The sequence below is a fragment of the Tinamus guttatus genome, unplaced genomic scaffold (genome assembly GCF_059628265.1).
Source record: "Tinamus guttatus ecotype Peru unplaced genomic scaffold, ASM5962826v1 Tinamus_guttatus_pri_ptg000211l, whole genome shotgun sequence".
NCBI classification, from domain to species: Eukaryota; Metazoa; Chordata; class Aves; order Tinamiformes; family Tinamidae; genus Tinamus; species Tinamus guttatus.
Window position 1 is genome coordinate 5,462,874 of NW_028288745.1, and position 12,350 is coordinate 5,475,223.

Below are 12,350 nucleotides of genomic sequence, written 5' to 3' on the forward strand. Positions count from 1 at the left end.
AGGCAGAATTACTGGATAATTGGTAGAAAACAGACAGCTGCATGTGGTTATACACAGAAAAACATATACGTGTGTGTGTATAGGTACATACAGGCTTGCAGAATATATACACATCTAACAGGACTTCTAATAATTAAGCTGCTCTCCACGTTGGACACATTAACTCTGCAGAAGAGCCCCGACTTCTTCTGGCAAGACATTTAGAGATGTACTTTTATTAGCTTTTGTAGAAGAAGCTCTGATCGAATACTCCTATCTGAAGCTTGCCCTAGCAGCCATGTGTTGCCTGGGTTCCTCTGTTTCTGAGTCCTCAGAGCCTTTCTGCAGCCAAGGCCAACTCTCAGCTCCAGTCTGGGTGCCAGGGTTCCTTGTTAGGCTCTAGATTCCTGCAGCCCAAAGCAGAGTTCCTGCTTACGTCAGCAGCAGTTGGCCAAGGGAAAAAGGCAACAATACAGCCTTTATAGATTAACAGTATTTCAATTTACTATAATTCATGAAGTATATAGTATGATTTAGAAGAATAATCTGTCATATTTTCCTCTTCCTTCTCCACCTTCTCCTTTCCACTTTTCCTCCCCTTTTCTAATTTTCTACCTCCCGTTCACACTCCTTTCTGCATTTCCTCTTATCCTGCAGCTTTCAGTATTGCTCCAATGGCTTCACTCCTTTCCCTTCCTCCATTAAATCTGCTAAAATCTCTGTAAGCTCCCAAGGATCATCATCCAACTTGTTAGTTTGCATATAGTTAACAATGCCCATTTGTCCTTATTGAATGTAACCCTTAAACAGTTCTGTTAACACCAATGATAACGATAAAACATTTTCAGTGAGAATATTGCCGTAGACTTTCCTCTACCAGAAATACAACACGAACAACAGAATAGTTAATGATAACATCTATGTTAGCATTGCCATTTACAGTGAGCACCTTACTGTACCTTCTCAAAAGCATAGTCTCGGGCTCCTGTAAAGCACAGCGGGCACAATACCATCCATGACAACTGAAGATGCTGTGTTCACATGTATAGGGTTCACAGCTAATTCTCTTTATTCACTTATTACTCTGATTCAGAAAAGATGAGGAAAAAAAAAAAAAACCCACCCTTTTCTTTAGCCAAAATCAGGGCAAATCAAAGTTCCAGCTCTGGACACAAGTCCTGCAAGACCTCCATAGCATTTCTGCTACAGGAACTGTCAGCCCCAGAAAATTTGTATTTCAAAGTCAGAAGGGGAAAAATAAATACAGAACTGTTTCATCTTTAGAGAGTTGGGTATTTGATTTTATCTGGAATGAGTGTGTGTGTACATGTGTGCATACGTCATTGTTGTTATTTTATTAGAGTTACAAAACTTCCCTTCCTATTTTGCATGAGTCTTTTCAGACATGTGGTCAGTGGCTTAGGGAATATTTACAGTCAAACGCCTCTGCTTCTGCAGACCCAGCTTGTCTCAGCTCCATTCTCACGACTACATGGAGTAACCAGGCCTTGCCACAGACAGCCTAGACACTGCTCTTAAAAAAAACAACCCTCACCAAAATTGGTGCTTTGGCCTGCGTGAACTGCTGAATGTCATCGTAAAGCAGCAATCAGACTATAAGTAACTTACACGCTTTGCCTCTTCAAACTTAATATACAGATCACACATAAGAGTGTTGTTATGGACAGAAAAGTGGCACTCGGGTTCTCATATTTGTTCTATGTCTCTTTGGTTCTCTTCCAGGAGTCAAGCACCCAGCTGACATTTCATGCACTGCTTGCCTTACCTGGATGCCTGCTCAAAGAAGGGGAAATCCCTTCTCTGCAGCAAAGACAGGCCTTGCTCAGTTTTCTCCAGAATTTGACACTTGAACGCTCAGAAGTCAAAAAACTCCCATGCAGAAAAGGCCTAAGTTCACTAGGGGCCAACTGGAGATGCCAACCGGCTGCTTCAGCCAGATCAATCCCCAGAAACAATGCACCCTCACAAAATGTGACCAGTCCATCTGCATTCCTGTTTGGCTAAAGCAGGACAGTTCTTGTGCTGCTAACGTCTTGTTCTGTCAAGGCCAAACGACAAATAAAAACACTTTCTGCAGAGTTCCTTGAGATCATCCCTTCTTGTTTCATGATTCTCACCAGGCTGATATTCCTCCTAAGTCTTCCCTGCCCATCCAGGACATTAGCAGCAGGCTTTTCCTTAAGCATGTGGACCATGCTTCCAAGTTTGGGGAAGGTTGTCCCAAAGAAAAGCACAAATGCACACTGACTTCCTAGAAGTCCCTTCCAACCTCAACCATTCTTTAATTCAAGGTGAGCTAAAACTTCCCCTATCACCCGTCAGGATAATCTGAAGAGACAGCAACCGACAAGATGAAAGCCACAGTCTATATGGTCAAGACCCCAAGCACACCAAGTTGTACAAACTTTCTCCTTTCCCTGGAGTTTGGTGGCCTATGCAGAAGGCCAGTTCTGATACGGTGCTACTCAAAGCTGGAATCAGACTTCTGTGAAAAGTCTGGGTGATTAAGAGCTGTGAGAAGCCTCTGCAGAGCTCTTCTGCAGCTCACTTGTGAGCTATATTTAAACTGAGGACCTTACCCTTGCCTCAGCTACACTGTAGGCCTGTCTGTACTCATGTACTCATGCTGATCCCGACTTGGAATATGGGGCGGGGGGAGAGGATATCCCTATCACTTCTTGAAGCAAATTCAGCATAGATTCATTATAGAATCATAGGTCTTCCCCTCCTTTCTGCAGTATAAGCAGCCCCCATCATGAATGAGTGACAATCCTGTTCTTCAAGACACCTTCTCAGATTAGAATTGAACCAACATAGAGCTGTTCACAACATAAATCACCTCAGACCTTCTCTGGGAAAGGAGCAAGCTGAAAATCAAATCCTTACCTTTTAGATGACACAAACAGGACTTCAAACATCTTCAAATAACATCACCAGGAGCTTCACTCTTACTAAAATCACTGGGCTCTTTGTACCAACGCTATTTTGATACCGATGTTCCTTTTTTTCCCCCACAATTTTGTATTCATCATAAAATGAAAAGCAAGCACAGATATCCACTCCCTTTTCAGGACTATGAGGATAAGAGATAGTGAAAGCCTTGGATCATCTGTTTCAGGGCAGATCTCTAACTATTCCCCAGTTTTCACTTGCTGGAAAGTTACCCAACCATATGTTTGCAATTAAGGTCTCAGTTCCTCACAAGCTCATGGCAAATAGCTTGCTTCACCTGGGTCAGATCTCTAAAGGGAATTCCCCCAGCCTGGATTTTCAGGACATATTCAGTGGCAGCTCTGATATAGGCATTAGCCATAATGGAATCCATGTCAATTATGAGTTCATCCATTGGTTTTGCTATCCAGGCCTCCCACTCAAATTTCAGAGATCCCATTCTAAAATGCAATTTGACCCATTTTGGAAGGGAGAGAGTTCCTTAGTCACTCCATTTGAGACCAATTAGGCTGTTTGATTTGGGATCCTTTATCCCTCAGTACTCTTAGCCTGTCTGTTCCAATAAATGTTGCAAAAAAAAAAAAAAAAAACCAAAAACCCCCAAACAGTGTCTGCGATCCCTGCATACTTCATGGGCCCTACTTCATATCCAGTAACTATGCAGCTTTTATTCCTCTTTGAATGTCTTGAGTCAATCACAACTCTGGAGTTACTTTGTGTGAACTGTCCTTCAACTTTGTGTCTGTGAAGGGCATGAGGATGAGGAGGCATGACTGATTTGTAATGCTTTTCCCTAGCTTAACATTTTGATGGAGTATCTTTTGTGGCTAAGCAACCCCACAAAGAGAGGTTGCTTTCAGAGTCCATTTTCATTTGACCTCACTTATTTGCTTGAATTATCGATCATGTCATAAACATTTCCTCTCCAACTGTCTGATAGAAAGTCAAATCAACTCCAGAATTTGGAAGAATCCTAGTTTTCTAATCAAGAAACAATCACATATTTGCAGAGATAATCAGAGCTCAAGGCCTTTGTTTCGTGTTTCATTCCCAGATGTTGTTTCCAACACCTCTCAGCCCTGAAGAGCAAGACAGTGGGATGTGGATTGAAGGCTAATAATAGCAACAGGGCCCCAGGCTGCGTAAGAGGACATCTACCTGCTTTATTTCAATGGTGTTCAGAAGCCCTTCACATGTTCTGAACCAGAATAGCCTACAGAGTTTGTGAAATCAGGGAACATACATAATACAGAAATAATTGAAATATAAATAATTTAAACCTTTGACTGAGGAAAGAGCCTAAGCAAACAGTTAACTGTCACTATAAAGAGGATGGCTTTCCTCATTAGGGGCCCAGATGAATTGTTAGAGTAAATCTAAAACTTGTTAGAGGAGAAAGGCTGGAATCACCGCTGTACCCCTCAGCCTCCATGAACAACCATGAACTTTTATTGAGGGAAATTCACTTCAGAATTCAAATGTGAACCTGACGCTGAAGTTGGTGTCCTCTTTGGTGCTACAGGCCTAACTCCAACTGAAGGCCTGAAAAGCCTCGTGTTGCAGGGAGTTCAAAATCCAAGTCTCGATTCTGCAGCTTGGGATCATCTTTGAAATTCCCGTCTTGAGAACCACAATTCCATTTGCTTTACATCAGTCGGCTGTTTGTTTTTGGGGAAAAAATATATTAAAAAAAAAGGACAGCAACAATCCAAAAGAGAGCAACACTTTCCCAACAACATTCCTCCTCTCAAAGCAAGGAAGTAGACAATTAAGTCCAGCAGTACCCACATCCTTAGCCCTTTGGGCCTCACAGCATTTTCTGTTCTTCCTTTTGTCTTTTTTGTCTTTGTTTGGGGGTTTTCTTTTTTTTCTTTTTTTTTTTTTATCACTTTGGCTTACTCTGTCTGAGAGGCAGGGGACCTTGGTATTGTCCCTCAAGAGTTTTTTCAGAAGTGGAGCCAACCCAAGAGGTGGTTTTTGAGGCCTCTGAAAGTCCACGCTGTGTCTGTTCCTTCCAGAAGGGGATTGCTGCGGTTGGCTCTGCAGGGTTTGTCCTTGGGGACAGGTCTACCTGTGAGCCGTGGAGAGGTGCTAGGAAGAAAGTGTCATCTTTGCTTCGCTGCCATCCTTGTCCTCCTCGTTTGCTGGCCCTGCTCTTTCACTGTAGGGAAGCTCTCCTGTATTCCAGATAATCCCCAAGCTGTCAGCAGCATGTGGAACTCATGCTCCCTTGGTTCCTCCTTTGGGGCCTTCCTTGTGCACCCTGGACCCTGGCACTCTGCTATCACTCGACAAGAACACAGACCTCCAGGCCTCTAGGTCCTATTTACCCTCGTAATCAGAGCATGGAGTTCCCCAGCCTCCAGCCTTGTAGAAGCTCTAAATTCAAGATCATCTCTTCAGTGACACATGACAATGAAATTCTGTACCCTGCAGGTTTTCCTAAGTATTTTTAACACTAGGTTGCACCAAACTTGCAGATAGATTCCAACAAAGCAATACAGTCCTCTCCAGACTCCTATCTTCATCACCATTCCTGGATACCATTTTGGCCTTTGGCCAACTCTTATGGATTATCCATGGCCCTCCTCCTTTGTAGGCCTTTTCCTCCACACCAGGGAATCTCTCCTGCAAACAGCTTCCTTCTGCTTTTCCCCATTTTTTAACCTTGGCTTGTTCTTTATGGAAACCCCTCTTCTTTCCATTCATTCTAAAGCCTTTTCCTTTGGTTTGTCTTTATAGTGTCATGTCTTTCCTATTTTTTTTCCTGTTTTCTAATGAGCTTTTACTCAATTTTGAACTCTCTTGTTCTTCTGAAGTAGGTAAAAACCTTTTATGTTGCCATAAGCTAACTTTCTGAAAATAAATTCCTTATAGGTCAGCCAAACTATATTGATATGCACATGTGAACACATTCATGCATTTTCAATAGGGTCTTCTGAAATATTAAAATAAATATATACATTTCACATTGCAAAATATGAATTTTTGAAACATTAAACTATACAAAGACATAACTTTATGATATTATAAAAACGTTTCACTTTGAGGAGTAGGGTTTATTTGTTTTTCTTTTCTCCAATAAAATATTCAAAATAGGACCTGTTTAAAAATCTTGTTTCTTGCTTAAAAATCTTCTGAGGAAAAAAATATCCTGTAAGTCCTGGAGCTGCCTTCATTCCCTGCTCACCATCCCTGTTGATGATGGTGAGGTTAGTTATCTTCAGATGTGCTGAAGAACTAACAAACATCTGTGCTGCTCCATGCTTGTCCCAACCTACATCTGCAGCAGCCCCTTGCTGTTTTGTGATCTCTTAGCAGGAGACAACGCAGTATTTGGTATTGGTTTAGCATTGACCATGGAGCCTACGCGTACTCCCAGGACAACTCTGGGTTTTTACGTGCACATGAAATATGGCTCTGCTCTTGCACACTGACAGGCCCTCTCAAAGGGCAGCTTGCAAGGAAACTCACCCGTGGCAATCTGGCACCATCCTGAGACCATTAGCTCTGCTCCTGCTGGTTCTGTTTCCTCTGGCATTTTCAATGTTAATGTGGAATGAGGAGTGAGCCCCAGAAGAGATGCATGCCTAAAAATAAGGTACTTGTCCTGCTCTTGCTAATAACTACTGACACTCACTTTTCCACACCTCCACATAGGTAAATTAAGTTCTCTTTGTTGTGCAGAAGAGCTCAAACCCAACCATCAGAGCTAATGAAAACCGGATTCTGAGGACATTTGGATCTGAAGCTGGAGCTGCACTTTGATATTGTAGCTTGGACCTCTCTGCACAAACAATCTTGGCTGTCTTCCCGCTGCAGTCTTCTGTGATGCCAAACCTCAGCATAAAAGAATAAGGAGGCAGGCACAGAGAGGAAGGCAAGGAAAGAAAAAAAGAGAGAAAAGAACAAAGAATATGACTTTCTTTTTAACGAGCTTTCTAGGTTTCTTCAGGGTCTCAGGTGCAGCTGTCTCATTGCACTAGAAACCTTTCTGTAATCACAAGTGTTAGGAATATAATCTTGAAAAGCAGAAAAGAGATTTGAAGCATCACACACCACCAATAACCAGGGCTTTATGAATAGACCAAAAGATGATAATGAATCTCAAGATATCAAGATCTCTAAAATCTCCCTGTTTCATCAGTGAAAAGTTTTTCTTGTTTGCAGAACAGGGCTTGCATCCCTGAGGTAAGAAACACATCATAACGCCATGGTTGTGAAATATTTGCAAACAGCCTTTCTTTTAAATGGAAGTCAGCATGTTGCGGAATAGTGAAGGCTACAATCATCTCGCTGAAAGCCGAAGTGATTTATGATACTGACACATAATAATTAAAAACTACTCACTGAAGGGGATGGTGAGCCATTCCTGACTTGGTTGGGGTTTGGCCCAGCTGGACTGGGACATCCTTTAGGGACTCAGCAGAGCACAGGCGGTCCTGGCCTTTGAACGAGGCTCTATTACTCTATTGTGACAACAAAACATCGCAGAAGTAATCGCGTCTCAGCAAGAACGCTTGTGTTCTGGCCAGAAACATTAAAAAACCTGAGCACCGAGGGTAGAATTTCCGAAGTCATCTTGCATCAGCATAACGGTGCTCCCATGGCAAATTCAGTGGTGGCAGAAAGAACAGCCCGTGCTTCTGAAAATGTCCTATTTTTGGATTTATTTCAAACTACTATAAAATACTCCTTCAACTCCTACATTAGCTGAAGCACTCAGCAAAGGCTTTGTTCCCCAATCAAGCTTTGCTTCATAGGTTTGTGCGACATTGGAGCAAAACGGTCTTTGCCCATGCAGATCAGGAGTGCGGCCGAGGGCAGGTATCTTACTCCAGCATGAGAAGACTGGGCCCAAGCTCACGTACCATGACTGAGCTCCTGTTGTCACTGAAGCCACTGGTGCAAGTTATTGGGAGTCTATTACCTCCCTTGTGGCCAGGATTTGGCCCTCTGCTTAAGCTACTCTTGAGCTAAAGGACTATTCCACTCAAAGTCAAGACTACAGCACTCCTAAAGAAGCCATGAAGTGAAATCTTTGAAACCCTAGCCTCGAGCAAGAATACTGCGCAGGAATTTCCTCTTAGTAACAAAGTCCTTAGCATCTTTTGTTTTGGAAAATACGAAAATATTTCCATACAATTTTTCCAGAGTGCAGAGGAGCAGCCCTGAGGATTCCCATGTTGCCATGTTGCTGAGAAGTCCCTCTACTCACACAGGAAGAGGGAGAAAGAAAAAAAGAAAGAAAGAAAAAAAAAGAACGGTCTGTGAAATGTCTGAAAGATGGCAGCATCCTCAAGCATCCTTAGCCTTGGGATAGAAAGCTAAGCTGAGTTATCCTTGTTTGGATCCCAGACTCCCAGGGCTTTTGGGTAGGTTCCTCGGAAGAGCTGTGGGGCTGGTGGCCTCCTGCTCGCTGCACAGCAGGGTTTAACACAGCTCAGCTGCCCCAGAGTGGGGCTGCCGACTGCACAGACACTTTCAGCCGAGGCTCGGAGGCCGCTCCGCGCCTTACAACCACTCTGGAAGGATTTCAGCAACAACGAATAAAGATTTCCCTGCAAGATGGAAGAAACATCCTCCACAGCCGCAACCTGGAGGCAGCCAGGTGGCAAACTCTCGCGCGTGGCCCTGGGGCTGCGGCTCTGCTGTAAAAGGTTAGGCTCAGCTGCGAGCCCCACAGCGTCTGCACTGAGGGCTGCCACCAGGCAGACGGGGAGCCTTTCCAAGCTGCTCACTGCTCGCCGAAGCCCTGAGGTGGCCATGTGGTTATCCTGGGCTCTCCTCCTGCCCCTCTGCAGGGCTGCTCACGCCTACGAAGCCTCGGAAGGAAGCCTGTTGGGCCCGTACTTCAAAATTAAGTGTATCACTTGAGGGCCGTGTCCTGGGGTCCCGTGTAGGTCTAGAGCACTGGTTGTGGCATCACTGAGCTGAGGCCTGGCTGACTGACTGTGGGGTGCCCAGCTCCTCCAGCCCACACCTCCCTGCCGCCCACAATTCCTTGCCTGGCTGCCAGGCTTAGGGCCAGGGCCAGCCTCGCTGCGCTCGCAGCTGGCGTCCATGTTCCCTCTCCTAAACAACAAGGACAGCACGTGGGCGGCAGCCACCACGGAGCAAAGGGTGTCTGCTGCGCACAGACCAAGCTGTCCAAAAACAAACAAACAAACAAAAAAATGACAGGCCAGGAACCCCTCCAGGCATCTTGGATGGGGTTTTAATGCAACGTTCTGGCAGAATCGTTGTTCCACGTTTTGCTGCAAGCTGATTTCTGGAGAACGTATGCATCCCAAGCCAGGCCTCCAGCCCCCCGGGTTGTGCAAGAGCCCTTTTCACATGTAAAGTCCTAGTGTCCGTTCCACAGAGCTCTCCTGCAACTGGGCTAGGGCCTCTACGCGACTCCAGGCAGAAAGGATGGCGACAAAATCTGTTGCGAGATCATCTGTGGAAGGCCTGAACTCCATCCAAGAGAGATAAAAATAAAATAAATTAAAATAGTTGTGTGTGTGTGTTTTATGAAGGGAACATTTATATTTTTAAACTAGGAGTAATTGTATTCTGTATCTGAAATGGCATCTGAAAGTGATTTAGTGGAACAATGTGGTTTCTGATTGGTGCTTGAATTCGTTCCAGAACATTTTTTATAATAAGCATCATAAAGATCCCAATTATCTGATCCTTTTGCCTAACATGGTCAGGGAGGATGTTTCCAAAGACAGGACTTTGAATTGTTTTTCTTTTTTTCCCCCCTTTTGTGGCACTAATCCTGCAAACATTTATATACGCACTGAATCTCTTGAGTAGCCCCAGAGAAAATGAAGTAAGGCAGCCCTCAGGAGCAAACCTATTGGGGAGTAAACTAGTAATGTTCAGATTTGCTAAGCGGGGCACTACATAGGCTTTTGGGAAAGGTCTGCTTGTTATCCTGAGAGCTGTGCAGGATGCATTTACGATTCAATAAAGGAGGCCCCAGCATTACCAAAATAATTACTTACTCAAACAAGCCTGTAAAACTCAAGGACTGCCCCAAATAAAAGGAAGCCCCCCCCTACCCCCTTCTAGTTTAATAACATAAATCTAGTGAAATGCATCTTGCTGCCATAAAATCAGTTCTACATGCCTTAGAAGCCATTGATTTACTAAGTGGGCAGGCAGGTCAGATCCTGCTAGGGACTCTGAAGGCTGAACATGTGGAGAAAAGTTTTAAACCTTAAAGTTTTGCTCTCCCCCAGCAATAGAAAGCAGTTCATACCTTACTCTTTAACTTCATGATCTAAAATAGGACACATAAAAGCAGCAGGCAGTGATATCTATGAAAATGGAGCTATCTTTGATGATCACTCAGTAATGGGAATAAGCCCTAATACCCACTGTCTGTCCCAGAGGAGACTGTCCCCACCTGAAAAACTGGCTTTACACAGGTGCTGTGGCTCTTGCACAGTGCCAGAGTGTGGGCATGCCTGCCCCGGGCACCCTCACCCGAGCTGCCTGCACACTCATGGCACGGGCACCACACAGGGCACCACAGAGCCAGGCCGGGCTTGGACATGGCAGGAGTTACCTAAGGCAGCAGAGAAGCAGAGCAACAGGACTGTGGCTCCACTACCTGCCTCAGCTAGGCTAGGGCCCCGAGAAGATGACCCTGCATGCAGGGAGGGACCCAAGACTATCCCGGCCCCCAGGGATGCGACAGGCCGTGCGCAAGAGGCCAGGCTATAAAGCACACGCGTGGTATATCCTGTCAGGAGGGAGAGGAAGCGCCAGGTAAGGCATCACGTAGGGCAAGGGTTTTGACCAACACAGGGCTTAATGTCTTGCTAAGAACAGTTGGTCACTAGCCCAACTCCCACATGTGGTGTCTGAGCACCTGCAAAGTTTTGTGCATTAAAAAACGTTACCATCATTGCATGTGACGTTACCATCAGGGTCCAATTTCCCCATTGTCTTCCTTGTTGGAAGAAAGAAACCCTCCTCTATATAGCAAAAAAAGAAATGTCCGGGAAGAGAGCAGGAGAGACTGCCAGAGAGCTATTCTTGCTCAGATTAAGAATAGCTAAGGGAAGGTGTGAGGGATTAGACAGCCTGCTTAGCCTCATGCACCAAAGCAGACAAAGCTCCAGAAATGGGTTTGCATTTGTAGTCAAAGAGAATAGGACAACAGTCTATTTGCCACCTGTCTGCTTGTGGGTATGAGCCGCATACAAAGCCCTTTCCTTGGAACACTGTTTCACACTCTCAGCGAACCTGCACGGAAGTCTACTGCGGTCTTGCAGTTCTTCACCTCAATTGTGAGCCTCCCTCATCTAAAAAAAAATGACATCAATTTAGGAAGGTGCAAAGTCCACGTAAACCCCAGCGCTAGGGTGGAACTGTCACCTTACTGCAGCAGCCACCTCACTATCAGGCTGTCCCTTCTCAGTCAGATCATGTTCTGATGATGTGTGAACACAGAGGTGGCCAAAATAAATAATAGAAGACGCCTCACTCCTCTGACTGCTGCCTCTTTTTGTGGTGGTTTTCCTGAGACTTAAAAAGCAACTCCACTGCAGAAGATGCAAAAAAAAAAAAAAAAAATTCATGCTGACCTCAGCATTGAGTTTCATCTTTTTGAAGCTTTGTTGCTCCTCTAAGATAATTTATGAGGTGTCAGGATTTTCCGACCACAAATGTCTTGGATGAAAACCGTTTTTACACTACAGATGCCATGAAAGAGAAGCAATTTCAGTCTGTTTTTTCTACAGCACTGTCTGTGTCCACAATGAAGCATGGGTTCAGAGCTCCTGGAGATTATTTGTGTAAGAGCTGTCCAGGCCAGTGCTCCACTGAGACTCAGGCTGGGTCTGATTCCCCACCTTTGCCTCATTGCCCTGATCTTCTCTGTTGGGAGGGGAACTCCCATTTCCTGGTACTGTGCCATGAAAACATGAGCTTGCCAAGTTATTCGCTGTATGTGTGTATGTGCGCGTGTGTTGAACAAGCCAGAAGTACCAGAAGTAAAAGACTCCATCAGCAAGCCACATTTTGCAACAAATCTAAGGATCCCCAGATTTCTTGTCTGTGCATTTCTCTTCCCTGTACTTCAGATTTTTAAGGGGAAAAAGAAGCCAACAAAAAAATCCCAAGAACCCAGCATAGCCGTCTCTAATCCAGTATGCACCTCAGTCTCCATGAAAGTGTTCTTGGGACGACAGCAGTATTTCCCTTGGCTGGGATGCCCAGCCTCCTGGCTCCGCTGGAGCTGCGGAGCTGCAGACATTCCGCTGAGTAGTTTGCAACCCTGCCTGCCAGGAAAACCCAATGTCTCCATGGAGAAATCTCAGCGGAGGAGTTTGATACTCAATCAGGGATGGAAAAGAAGGGAGTTTATACCTCCCTGAGACCAAGCCTTTCTCTCTTGA

General features: G+C 44.8%; 1 long non-coding RNA gene across 1 annotated transcript; it reads right to left on the reverse strand.

Moving 5' to 3' along the window:
• Positions 1-222: 222 nt before the first annotated feature.
• On the reverse strand, positions 223-2,981 carry LOC148594725 (uncharacterized). Its single transcript, XR_015913344.1, has 2 exons — positions 2,887-2,981; positions 223-407 (listed from the first exon to the last, which is right to left on the reverse strand). It is a non-coding gene; the product is annotated as an uncharacterized LOC148594725 (long non-coding RNA).
• Positions 2,982-12,350: the final 9,369 nt, after the last annotated feature.